At 35.5% G+C, this 12,669-nt stretch overlaps 1 non-coding gene across 1 annotated transcript; it reads left to right on the top strand.

The window, feature by feature from the left end:
• The first annotated feature begins 9,872 nt into the window (after positions 1-9,872).
• LOC131170781 (small nucleolar RNA R71) lies at positions 9,873-9,979 on the top strand. The gene has a single exon (XR_009141547.1). It is a non-coding gene; the product is annotated as a small nucleolar RNA R71 (small nucleolar RNA).
• Positions 9,980-12,669: the final 2,690 nt, after the last annotated feature.

Genomic DNA, 12,669 nt, shown 5'->3' with positions numbered 1-12,669 from the left:
CTATTTAACAAAGACAAACAGATCTGCGTTAGTGTCACCTCGACTCTTACAAATGCAATGCATGGTATGGACTCAATCTAGGCCCAGAAACGCTTAAACCGTGCTCTGATACCACTAAATGTGACACCCCTTACCCGTGTACAGTATACCCGAGTAAGTAATGCCACACGGTGTACCGGCACATTCTAGTATACCTTAATTAATTTATATCACGCTTGTGAATATAAATTATGAAATATAATTTATTTTAGCCATTTATCAAAAGTATTATTTATTTGAGGTTCCGAAAATTTTAAAGAAAATCTGGCGGAGTACCGGCTAAAAATGGAGAAAACAGTTCTTCGGAACCTGTTAAAAACACTTCCTATATTCTTATTCATTCATCTCAACTCCATTTATCAAAATCTCAATATTTTTCAGTTCACATTCATTTCTCAATCATTCACCTCATTTGATAATCATGTACCAGTTACAGATCAATATTCACTTTTCCATTTACAAACATAAATTTGCATTATTTACATGAAAATCAAAATACATTACATAAGTTTCATTATATATGAGAAAATCAAAATTTATTACAGAATGCCAAAATGACACCTAGTGTCCTACCAATGCACTGCAGAAGTTGAGGTGACACGGACACTATGCAGAACTGTGAACTGCCATACCGAATCTGTGGTCTACTGGGCCCTCTGTCCAAATCTTCAGTACCTACGCGTTGCAAAAGCGACGCGCTATGCATAAAGCTTAGTGGTGCCAATAATACAAGAAAATATAATATGCAAATAAAAATAATAATTTCCTTGCTATTGTGTTCATAAGAAATGAATAATTACTAACTTATTGTTTAGTCGAGGGCTAATCATGTTTTATGATATTAACTTCTTCATGCATTTCGTTAATTATTTTCTTCGTGATCTTGAGCTTCTTTGTATTTTTGTAATCATTCCTGATACTTAATTTTCGTATTTTCTTTAATAATCAGTTCAATCACAGTTATACTTTTCCATGCTCAAGTAACCTATACCGACGATCGGATCGATAACGGGTCGTTGGCACTGGACACCGCGGTGCCTCGGGCCGTCATACCATGGGACGCAGAACGTCAACCACGTATGCAGTCAGTATGGCATAAAAGTCATGATATCACATAATTGGCATAAAAGCCATGAATACGGGCATAAAAGCCATGAATACGGGCATAAAAGCCATGAATACGGCGTAAAGCCTTTCGCAGTACTGCTAAAACAATACCCTATTGGCATGCCAACCTATCCAAACCAATCACATTAGGCCTACTAGGGCATTTTGCACTTTTAAGTTTCACAATTTTTGAATTTCAAGTTTTCATGTCACTATTCATTTCATTAGTCAACTAAAATGTTGACTTTTGCATAAACAATAGGTACATTGGTTTTAGTACTCCCAACATACCACATTTTGTATTCAAAACTTGTTGGTTTTGGTCACTTTCTCAAAGCTTAGGTCATTTTGGCAAAATTGCCAATTTTTGGTTTTGGTGTCACTATTCACCTCATTGGTCAACAAAAATGTTGACTTTTGGATAGAAAATAGGTGTATTGGTTTTAACACCCCAAACATACCACATTTTGTATTTAAAACTTGTTGGTATTGGTTGCCAATACCATTTCTAAGCTTAATGCTAATTGAACAAAATTTTCAGATTTGGTGCTTCATCTTTACTGTTCCATTTGTTATTTTTACAGTGGGAATTTGAGGAAATGGTAAACATGAAAGTTGTTCCTTATTCTGTCTAGTTGAATTTCCTTTTTTGAATCACTCCATTTGGAGTTTTGTAGCTCAAGTTATGGCCAAAATAAGTTTACTGTTCATGCTGCACTTTTAGGTTTTGGCAGATTTTGGTCCAACTTTGGTCAGTAATTTGATCAAATTAAGTTCATAATTTGGCCTAACTTTCTTCATATGAAATGTTCTACTATGCCTTAGGTTTTCATCGGTTCAAGAATCGCCTAAATCTGAGTTTTCTAGAGAGAGTTGTAGTCATCCAAACATTACTGCTCAAATGAAAATTCTGGAAATCTCAGTACAGTAAACTTCATTTTGCTCAATGATTTGATTAGGTTAATGGCATAATTTAGATTGGTGTCCTTCATGAAAGTTGTTTTTCTATATTTTATCTTGTTGCTGTAAAAATTTCAGGTCAATTGACCATATCTACAGTGAGTTATGACCAAATGAACAGTTACTATTCATTTGGACATTTCTGCAGGGGCTGTTTGCAGGGTATCCGAATTGGGGCCAACTTTTGGTCCTCTTGCTTTGGTCTTTTGGGCATGGTTTCTTCAGCAAAAATGTGCCATTATAAGCCTAGTTTCATTTCCAATTGGCCAAACACCAATTGGACCAACACAGCCAAAGATATGGCAGTCCAAGTGGACTGAAATCTCAGCCACCATGCTGCTGTCCCTAGGCAGCCTACCATTCCACTTTGCCATGCCATATTTTAGTCCAATTTATGGTCAACTCACCTAAAATGGTCACTAATTGACCATTAAGATGTTCTCTAACAATTTCCTAAGCCAAGTCAATTTTTCACTTCTCAAAACCCTAGTTTTCCCTTATGATTCACACATACACCTAATTAAGCACTTTCATTCATTATTTATGTGTATATACACCTTAAACATAATCTCTAATTCATTCTAAGTCCATTAAAACCATCAAAAACACTCCACCTTTGTTCCTTCCTTAGGGCAGCCGAAATTCATAGGGTCCATATACATAGATTCCATTCATTTAATTTACAAAACCTTACTCACTTTAAGTCTTTAACATGAATTAAAAGAGATTTAAGTGTAAATAGGCACTAACCTTTAGGTGGCAGATTTTTCAAGCTACCCAAACTCCTTCTTTCTTCTTCTTTTGGCTGCCTAGAGGTTTCTTAGGATGTGGGGACAAGTTTTAGTGAAGATAACTTAGGGTTTTGAGGTGAGAAAGGGTGTGGATTCAAGCTTTGTAAGCATGAAAATGGAGAAGGGAAAAGAGAAGCATGAAACGTTTTATTGGGGAAGAAGAGTAGCTGCAGAAAATTCTCTAAAATGGTCTTCTTTTTCTGCCCATTTATGTATTATAAATGTCTTCCTTTAATTTGATTGGCTAAGGGGTTCTAATTACATCAAGCTTATGTCATTAATGCCTTTTTATTTGATTTTTCTTTCTTCTTTCTTTAACTCATTTCTAATTAAATTTTTACTAATATTTATTCATATTTTAGATCATAATAATTATTTACTTAACTGGACAAGTCGGCCAAAAATCACCTCTGAAGGCGAAATGACCAAAATGCCCTCTGTTTGGCTCAACGGGCCAAAATTGTCTGTACCGATTGAAAAATTTTTCTAAATATTTTCTTGGCATTCTAATGCCATAGGAACCTCAATGACCCTTCTCTGGAGTCCCAAAAATTATTTTATAATTTTTTTCCCGGGTCTAGGGCTCCTCGTTGCGAGAACCGCAACTTCCCTCTGGGTTACCCCTCGCTAGGGCACCGGCTCGTTTAACTTGGTTGTATTTTATTTCTAAAATTTTTACTAAATGTTTCTTATTAATATTTGAGTAAATTTTAGTTTCTCACTTAAGTTTAAATATTTTTCCGAACGTTCTAGCTGTCCGGACCGACACCGGTCACCGAAACAGTAGAATGTACGGAGTTGCTACGGGGAGGGTGTTACAGGATTCAAAACCCCTAGGTTGTTCCATGAAAATGTTTTCTTCAATGTATCCATGGAGAAAAGCTGTTTTGACATCCATCTACCAAATCTCATAATCATAGTATGTAGCTATTGCTAATAGAATCCTAATTGATTTAAGCATGGCAAGAGGCGAGAAAGTTTCTTCATAGTCGATTCCTTGCCTTTGGCGAAACCCTTTTGTTACTAGCATTGCCTTATAGGTCTTTACCTTTCCATCAAAACCAATTTTCTTCTTGAAAACCCATTTGTTCCCTATAGGTACAATACCTTCAGGTGGGTCAACAAGATCCCAAACTTGATTCTTATACATGGAATCAATTTCAGATTTCATAGCATCAATCCATTTTGAAGAATCTTTATTTGATATAGCTTCTTCATAGGTAAGTGGATCATCTCCATGATCTACTTCTTCATGAGTAGACAACTCTTATTCTTCTTCATGAAGGAAACCATATCTCACTGGTGGGTGAGATACCCTGGTTGTTCTACGAGGAACAGCTGTAGATGTTTCATCAACGGGTATAGGTTGACTAGATGGATCTATATCCATCTGATCTATTGATTGGTCAGAATTCTCTAATTCCAACTCTATTTGCCTTCCTTTGCCTCCTTTTTGGGCAAACTATTGTTCAAGAAATGTGGCATCTCTACTCACCACAACTTTTTGTGATGTAGGCAAATAAAAATAATATCCAAAACTATCTTTTGGGCATCCAACAAATCGACCCTTTTTCTGATCTGGTTTCCAATTTATCAGTGTTTAGCTTTTTTATATAAGCTGGACAACTCCAAATCTTAACATGCTTAAGACTTGGTTTTCTTCTATGCCATATCTCATAAGGTGTGGAAGAAACTGATTTTGATGGAATCCTATTCAGAATATACAAAGCTGATTCTAATGCAAATCCTCAAAAAGGGATTGGCATATCTGTATAGCTCATCATACTACGTACCATATCCAATAGGGTATGATTTCTCCTTTCAGATACACCATTCAGTTGTGGCGTTCCTGGAGGAGTCAGCTGGGAAACAATGCCATGCTCTCTCAAGTATTCATCAAATTCAGTACTCAAATGTTCACCTCCACGATTTGATCGAAGAGCTTTAATACTCTTTCTTGTTTGATTTTCTACTTCATATTTAAATTCTTTGAACTTTTCCAAAGATTCATGTTTGTGTTTTATCAAATACAAATACACAAATCTTGATTTATCATCAGTAAAGGTAGTAAAGTAATGAAAACCGCCTCTAGCCATTTCCTTAAATGGAGCACATATATGACTATGTATTAGTTCCAAAATATTTTCAGCCTTTAGCCCTTGTCCAATAAATGGTGATCTAGTCATTTTGCCCTGAAGGCAAGATTCACAAGTTGGAGTAGGCTAAGAGCCCAATGAGGATAGAATCCCTATTTTCTCCAGTTTTGCAATCCTATCTTCTGCAGCATGACATAACCTTAAGTGCTAAATATGTTTTGAACTTGAGTTGGTTTTCACCATGGCATTGCATTCATTTAGATTGCTATACTCTGGACAGTGGAAACACTTTCCTGCTGGCAGTGGAAACACTTTCCTGCTGGTAGTGGAAACACTTTCCTTTACCTATGTCAACTTTGATCTTTGTTTTTTTTTTTTTTTTCTGTTTGGCTATCTTCTCGGAAGATCTTGGAACTTGAGGTTTCTTTTTTAATTGCCCTTTTTCTTATTGGACTTTCCAGCAGAAAAATATGCAATCGAAGCTACCTCTTTTCCTTTATTGCCCGGTATATTCTTTTGGGTAATAACCAGCATGTTGAGTAAACTAGCCAAGGTGCATTCCTATTTAGTCATATGAAAATTTGTCACAAAATTCCCAAAAGACACAGGAAGGGACTGAAAGATCAAATCCATCTGTAGTTGGAAATCCATGTTGAAGTCAAGATGTTCCAACTGCTCAATCAGCCGAATCATCTTGTGGACATGATCCCCAACATTCTGTCCCTCAGACATCCTCATGCGAAACAGCTTCCTAGATATCTCATACCTAGTAGCTAGGTATTTTTCTTTTCATCCTTTCCCTTATATAGCTAGGTCACCACTTAAAACCCTTGCCACATGTCACCTTCTGATTGGCTCTAGGTTTAATTGACCCAATCACATTGTGCCAAGTGTCAAACCTATATTTAATCTTAATTTTAATCATCTTACATGATTAAAAAACATTTGGCAAGCTTATGTGTAATGCCATGTGTTACCATCTCATGGTACCACATGTCACCCTGTGAAATGATCAAAATGCCCCTGTATCTTAATTTTGAGTTCTCAATCCAAAATAATTATTTCTCTTCTTCTAATCAATTTATATCAAACATAAATCAATTAATTAATATCTATTAATTAATTTCTCATTAATTAAATCATATTTAAACACTTTAAATATAAATCTAACTTATACTATACATCCAATAACCTAGATTTGGTTTCAAGTTATGCTAGGGACTTTGCAATCTAATTACAAACTAAACCTATTTAATTAATCAATTAAACTTTTTAATTAATTAATTAAATCATATTTAATTAGGTGATAACTTGTGTTGTGTGTGACTTGCTAGGCTCATCACTAATTGGTAATGAGATATGATATCAACTCTTAATAACATCAGAACTCTTTCTTACCATAAATGATTTTTCTAAATCATTTTATGCACCTCATAGACCATGGTTAACACCTAGTATAGCATGCCATGGCCACCCAATTAGTAATAAGGTTTACCTTAAATGAACCTATAATCATATGTTACCGTGCACTAGAATCTCTCTGTTACAAAATCCCAACTCAAGCTGGAGTCATGGTTTATGTTAAACTCCATTTGCTATGAATATTTTATTCTCTTTTAATTCCAGTTCTTGATTAAAATGATTTTTCTCATTAGAAACTCTTTTCTGATTAAATCTATATGTCCTGGCCAGGAACTTGAAACATCAAGAACAATTAAATGAACATAGGATTTTATCTCTATTTACTTAGAGGAACAGATTCCATCTTGATCAACACCTACCTCCATATATAACTAGTAGGAGCCAACACATGCCCATATACCCATACACAGTACAAGTATGAAAGCAGTATCAAACTCAAACTACCTATTTACAAGATAACTGTGCTATCTCAGGTCTAAAGATTATATGCACTGATATGATTTATGATAAAACATTTACAAGAGTAAACTCCATGTGCTTGTCATAAGTGTCACTGGTTCGGCCTACTTATCATTTATAAGTGCCTATCACGTTTGTCATATGGCATGAGACTCACCATTCCATCTTATTTATATCTCATATAAATAACTTGGAAACAAATATAAATATAATCTTTCTGGATAAGTCATGTCCTTATTATGAAGTATCCTTGATTGTGAACCTATTTATGATACTTTGTACTAGAAATACTGTCACTCATATTCTTAACAACTTAAGAATAGAATTTCTAATAAAATATCAATGGACCTTTTCTATTACACATAAATATCTTAAGTAAACGAAAAAGTGGAACTGCCTTTTATTAATAAAAACATGTACCAGATACATACTAGATGATATGTTCTAGGGCATACTACTAACATAAACACCTCAATGCAAGTATCAATGTAATCTAAAAATATGCTCATCATGCATCTCTAAAATGTGGTAGGTGCATTACAAAGCCCGAAGGGCATCCTTCTAAAAGCAAAAGTTCCAGGGCAAGTGAAGGTAGTCTTCTCTTAATCCTCAGGTGCAATCACAATTTGATTATATCTAGAAAAGCCATCAAGAAAGTAGAAATAAGACTTACCTGCTAACTGCTCAAGCATCTGATCAATGAATGGCAGTGGGAAGTGGTCTTTCCTTATTACTGAATTCAGCTTGCAGTAGTCTATGCACATTCACCATCCACTCTGAATCCTTGTTAGAACAAGTTCATTATCTTGATTTGCTACCACAGTGACTTTTGATTTTTTTGGCACTACTTGGACTGGACTTACCCATTTGCTGTCTGAAATTGGGTAAATAACTCCTGCATCCAGTAGTTTTAAATTCTCCTTCTTCACAACCTCCATCATTTGTGGGTTTAACCACTTTTGAGCTTCTCTACTTGGTTTAGCCTCATCCTCTAGTAAAATCTTGTTCATGCACGCTGATGGACTTATACCTTTGATGTCAGCTATTGTCCATCCAATTGCTTCCTTATGTACTCTCAGAACCCTAATCAATCTGTTTTCTTAAATCTGTGTTAAATTAGTTGAGATGATAACTGGAAGTGTCTCATTATCTCCCATGTAAACATACTTCAAATGCTCAGGTAAAGGCTTGAGTTCAAGAACTGGTGCCTGCACCACAGAAGGTAATAATTTTGTGTGAGATACAGGTAAATTGATCTTTGGTACTCCATACCTTTTTGGAATAGGAGGTAATGACTACAATGCCATTACTGCCTCTTGAACCTCTACACTTAATGCTGGATTGGTACTGATTTCTTGAATTCCTTGACTAATCACCACTTCTATCTCATCCTCCATGCTTAATTCAAAAACATCCTGCACAATTGTATCAACAACATGAATAGAAAAGACAGAATGGTCATCAGCAAGATACTTCATGGCATCAAAGATAATGAATTTGACAGTCTCTCCATCAAACTCCATAGTTAAGTTACCATCATCCACATTAATTTTTATCTTGCCAGTTTTTAGGAAAGGTCTTCCAAACAAAATTAAAGCTGACTTTGATGTGGGAACACTATCCTCCATATCCAGAATGTAAAAATCTGCAAGAAAAATCAATCCTCCAACCTGCACCAACACATCCTCAACTACTCTCAATGGGTAAGCATTAGAATGATCAGCTAACTGAATAATGACACTGGTTTCTTTCAAAGGACCCAAATTCAAAGTTTGGAAAACTGAATATGACATGACATTAATAGATGCTCCTAAATCTGCCATTGCATGTTCAAATTTAGAATCACCTATTCTGCAGGGAATATAAAATGAACCTGGATCCTTACACTTAGGGGTAATTTTTGCTAAATTAATGCTGACACATTTTCCCCCACACTAATCTTCTCATCATTCCTCAACTTGCGCCTTGTAGTGCATAACTCCTTGAGGAATTTAGCATACCTAGGAACTTGTTTGATCGCATCCAATAAAGGTATATTGACCTCTACCTTCCTGAAAGTCTCCAAAATTTTTGTTTCTCTTGTTCTTCTTTCTTTGTCTTGGCCAACCTGCAGGGGAATGGAGGAATAACAGAATTATTAACCTTATTTAGTTTAGGTTTAGTATTTACCTCAATTTCAGACTCTTTTTCTCCTTGGTTCTTCTTTTTCGTTGACTCATGTAGAGTCTGATTATCAACTTCTTTCCCACTCCGCAACAGTATCGCACTCGCATTTTCTCTAGGGTTCATAACTGTTTGTGATGGAAGCTTTCCAGAACCTTGAGCTTCCAGCTTACTCACAGATGAGGCTAACTGACCAATCTGCCTCTTGATGTTTTGAATGCTATTTCTGCTCTCCTGTTGAAACAGTTGGGTATTGTTAGCCAAAGCCTTAACAATTTCATCAAGTGATATACCTTGATTTGAGGGAGGCGGAGGTGGAGGTGGTTGATTCACTTGTGGTCTTTGCTGCTGGTATCGGTTTTGCACCGGTTGGTTCCCATAACTCATACTGGAATGATCTCGCCATCCTAGATTATAAGTATTTGAATAGGGATCACACCTGCGTTGTGGCTGTCCATAATGTCCTACTGCATTAGCATGTTGTATTGATTCATCCTCTTGTAATGCAGGACACATATCAGTAGCATGACCGGAACCCAAACAAATTCCACATACCTTAACAGCTTGCATGTTCCCTACAAACAACTACCTCACCAAAGAAGTTAAATTAGAAATTTGTTTCTCAAGGTTAGATGTACTTACCTCATTAACCTTCATGGGTGTGTGATCCATTCTTATTCCAAACTGCTGAGAGTTTGCTGCTATGTTAGCAATCAGCCTCCTTGCCTCTTTTGGTGTCTTGTCAACCAAAGCTCCTCCACTAGTAGCATCTATCATACTGTGGTCCATTGGTAGAAGTCCCTCATAGAAATACTGAATCAACAGCTGCTTACTTATTTGATGATGGGGACAGCTTACACACAGCTTCTTAAATCTCTCCCAATACTCATACAAACTCTCTCCATTGTACTGCCGAATGCCACAAATTTCTTTTCTTATGTTGGCAGCATGGGAAGCAGAAAAATACTTCTCCAAAAATATCTGCTTCATCACATTCCATGAGTTGACAGATCCAGAAGGAAGATAATACAACCAATCCTTAGCTGTGCCTTCTAGGGAGAAAGAAAAAGCTCAAAGCTTAATTTAGTCCTCGGAAACTCCTTGAGGTTTCATGCTGGAACACACAACATGAAATTCCTTTAGATGCTTATGTGGATCCTCACCTTTAAGACCATGAAACTTAGGCAACAAATGGATTAGTCCAGATTTCAACTTAAAAGCAACATTTAAAGCAGGGAATTGAATACACAAAGGCTATTGGTTTAGATCAAGAGCAGCCAACTCTTTCAAGGTTCTAGCAGCCATGGTCTCGTTTTCGGAACTTGACTCCGAATCTGAATCCGAATTCGAATTTAGCTCCTTTGGAGATTGGACTCCTTCAGATGTATCTGCCTAGCTTACTTAGCCAATTTTCTCAACCATTTAGCTGTTTTTTCTACTTCTGGATCAAAGATCAACTCACTAGATTGAGAAGTTCTTGTCATAAACAAAGAGAAATCAAGGTAAAAATAGAAAAATGCCTCAAAACCCTAGAAAACAATCGAATTTGGCCTTAAGAGGGTGGGGCCAAAGAATCCCATGGATTGATTAGTCTTGATCAGAACGTCATTTCCTTCAAAATAGGTATGGGCCGCCCTCCAAATTCAACCAAACTTCTTGATGAATAGTAACACCGTAATTTTTTTCCAAAAACCTGAAAATAACAACACTTCACAAACAAAATTAATAACAAAATACCATAATGCTAAAAACACGAAATCCAATGAATTTCAGTCCCCGACAATAGTGCCAAAATTCTTAATGGTTGTCGAATCCACCAAAATTTAAATTAACTGAAATTACCAGCTATAAAATATTTTCTGCAACAAGTGGTAAATCTAGGTCGAACCCTAAAGACTGAATTATTAAATTTTATGCACTTGTGTAATGGAAAAACAAACAAAGGTTATGGGGGGGGGGGGGGTTGTAATTCGCAATCCAAAGAAGAAATCAAAAATCAAAAATCAAAAATCAAAAATGAAGATCTAAAATGAAATAAGAAACTCTCAAATTAAACAAACTTTAGTCCAAGGTAATCTCATTCCAATGCATTGATTCGATCATAGACAAAAGAAATACAATTATATCTTATTGAATACTTAACGCAGATTTACCAAACAGCGAGGTAAATCCCTGACTTTCCTATACTCATCAATTCGAGTCCAGCACTCTTATTGACTCTAATTATTAACTAAGTTGGTATTAAGCAATCCTCATCAAATTAATAACTGCTTTAAGAAAAGAAAGTAGTTAAGCTAAACAATAATTTATGAAGCATAAATCATTTAATCCACCCTATTGTTTCCTTAGTTAATATCCAAAACTTGGATCATAATCAATAAAATTTAATTGCTACTCATGTTTAATCTTACACAATAATTACGGATTATGAAGATGAACTAGCAATTGATCAAATCAAACAATTAACTAATAGGCATTTTTAGTAAATCATTCAACAGATCAAAAACAATTAAATTAGAAAACAATAGATATTTAAAAAGACATAAATTAAATTAAGAACTTGATCTCACAAATCACACATAAGAACTTGAATCCCTTGAACTGAATTAAAAACTTAGCCACTCATATTCATGGCTTACAGAAAAATAAAGAAAAATAAAGAAGAAGTCTAAAAAGAGAATGGAGAATGAATGCCTTCTATGGAGAACGAAGGTCTAAATAGGATGCTCTTAGCTGCTGGTCAAAGAGGTATTTATAGTCAAAGAAAGGAACCAAACTAGGAAAAGTTTCAAAAGATAGATTTTCAGCCTGCATTCACATCTCTAAAATCAAGGCCGATTTTCAGCAACTTCCTTTCCTAATCTGCCTTTACCTCTTCAGGAAAGTTGTAGCCCTATTTCTTAGCTTTCCAACGGGTACTCATTCGCCCAAATATGAGGTCTACAGCCCAAGTTATGGCCCAAAAACTAGGACTAGTTCAGACCAACAGTCCAGGCCATAGTGATGATTTCATTGCCGTTTTTCACAATTAAAATAGCCTCATCTCGTGTCTAGCCCTTCATAGAAGTTGTAGAGGTGGCTCTTAATGTTTAATTGGGCTTAGGCTTACTTCATTTGGACGTCTAAAACTCCAGATACAAAATAAATACTGAAACTGGTCGTGACACATCAAGTCTGGGCTTTAACAATAGATCCATAGCTCATTTTGTCAACCTTGGAGACTGATTTGGGCTTTGGTCCCTCTTTATCATTTGAAGTGCTCTATCTTAGCTTTTCAATGGATTAAACAGCACTCAATTTGGAGACCTACAACTTTAGAAATACCTGAAAAATACAGCTTACTGGAGAAAAAATACAGCAAAGGTCAAATACTAAAAATTTCTCCATTTAACACAATTATTCCACAACTATCTAAAAATATGCCTAAATGATAAATATATTTTAACCAACTGAATTAAACATAAAAACACACTAAAAACACTAAATGTAATGGGAGTAAAGTTAATAAATTATGCATTTATCAGCTTTGAATAGTACCATTTTTGGTCTGTGACTAGTACTATTCAAAGACACCTTGAGAACCAAAAATAAAAGGAAAATTAATTGAGATAGGCACAATAAAAATTCAAGTG

The sequence above is a fragment of the Hevea brasiliensis genome, chromosome 11 (assembly GCF_030052815.1).
Source record: "Hevea brasiliensis isolate MT/VB/25A 57/8 chromosome 11, ASM3005281v1, whole genome shotgun sequence".
In the NCBI taxonomy this organism is placed as follows: domain Eukaryota; kingdom Viridiplantae; phylum Streptophyta; class Magnoliopsida; order Malpighiales; family Euphorbiaceae; genus Hevea; species Hevea brasiliensis.
This window is presented reverse-complemented; position numbering and strand designations above follow the sequence as displayed.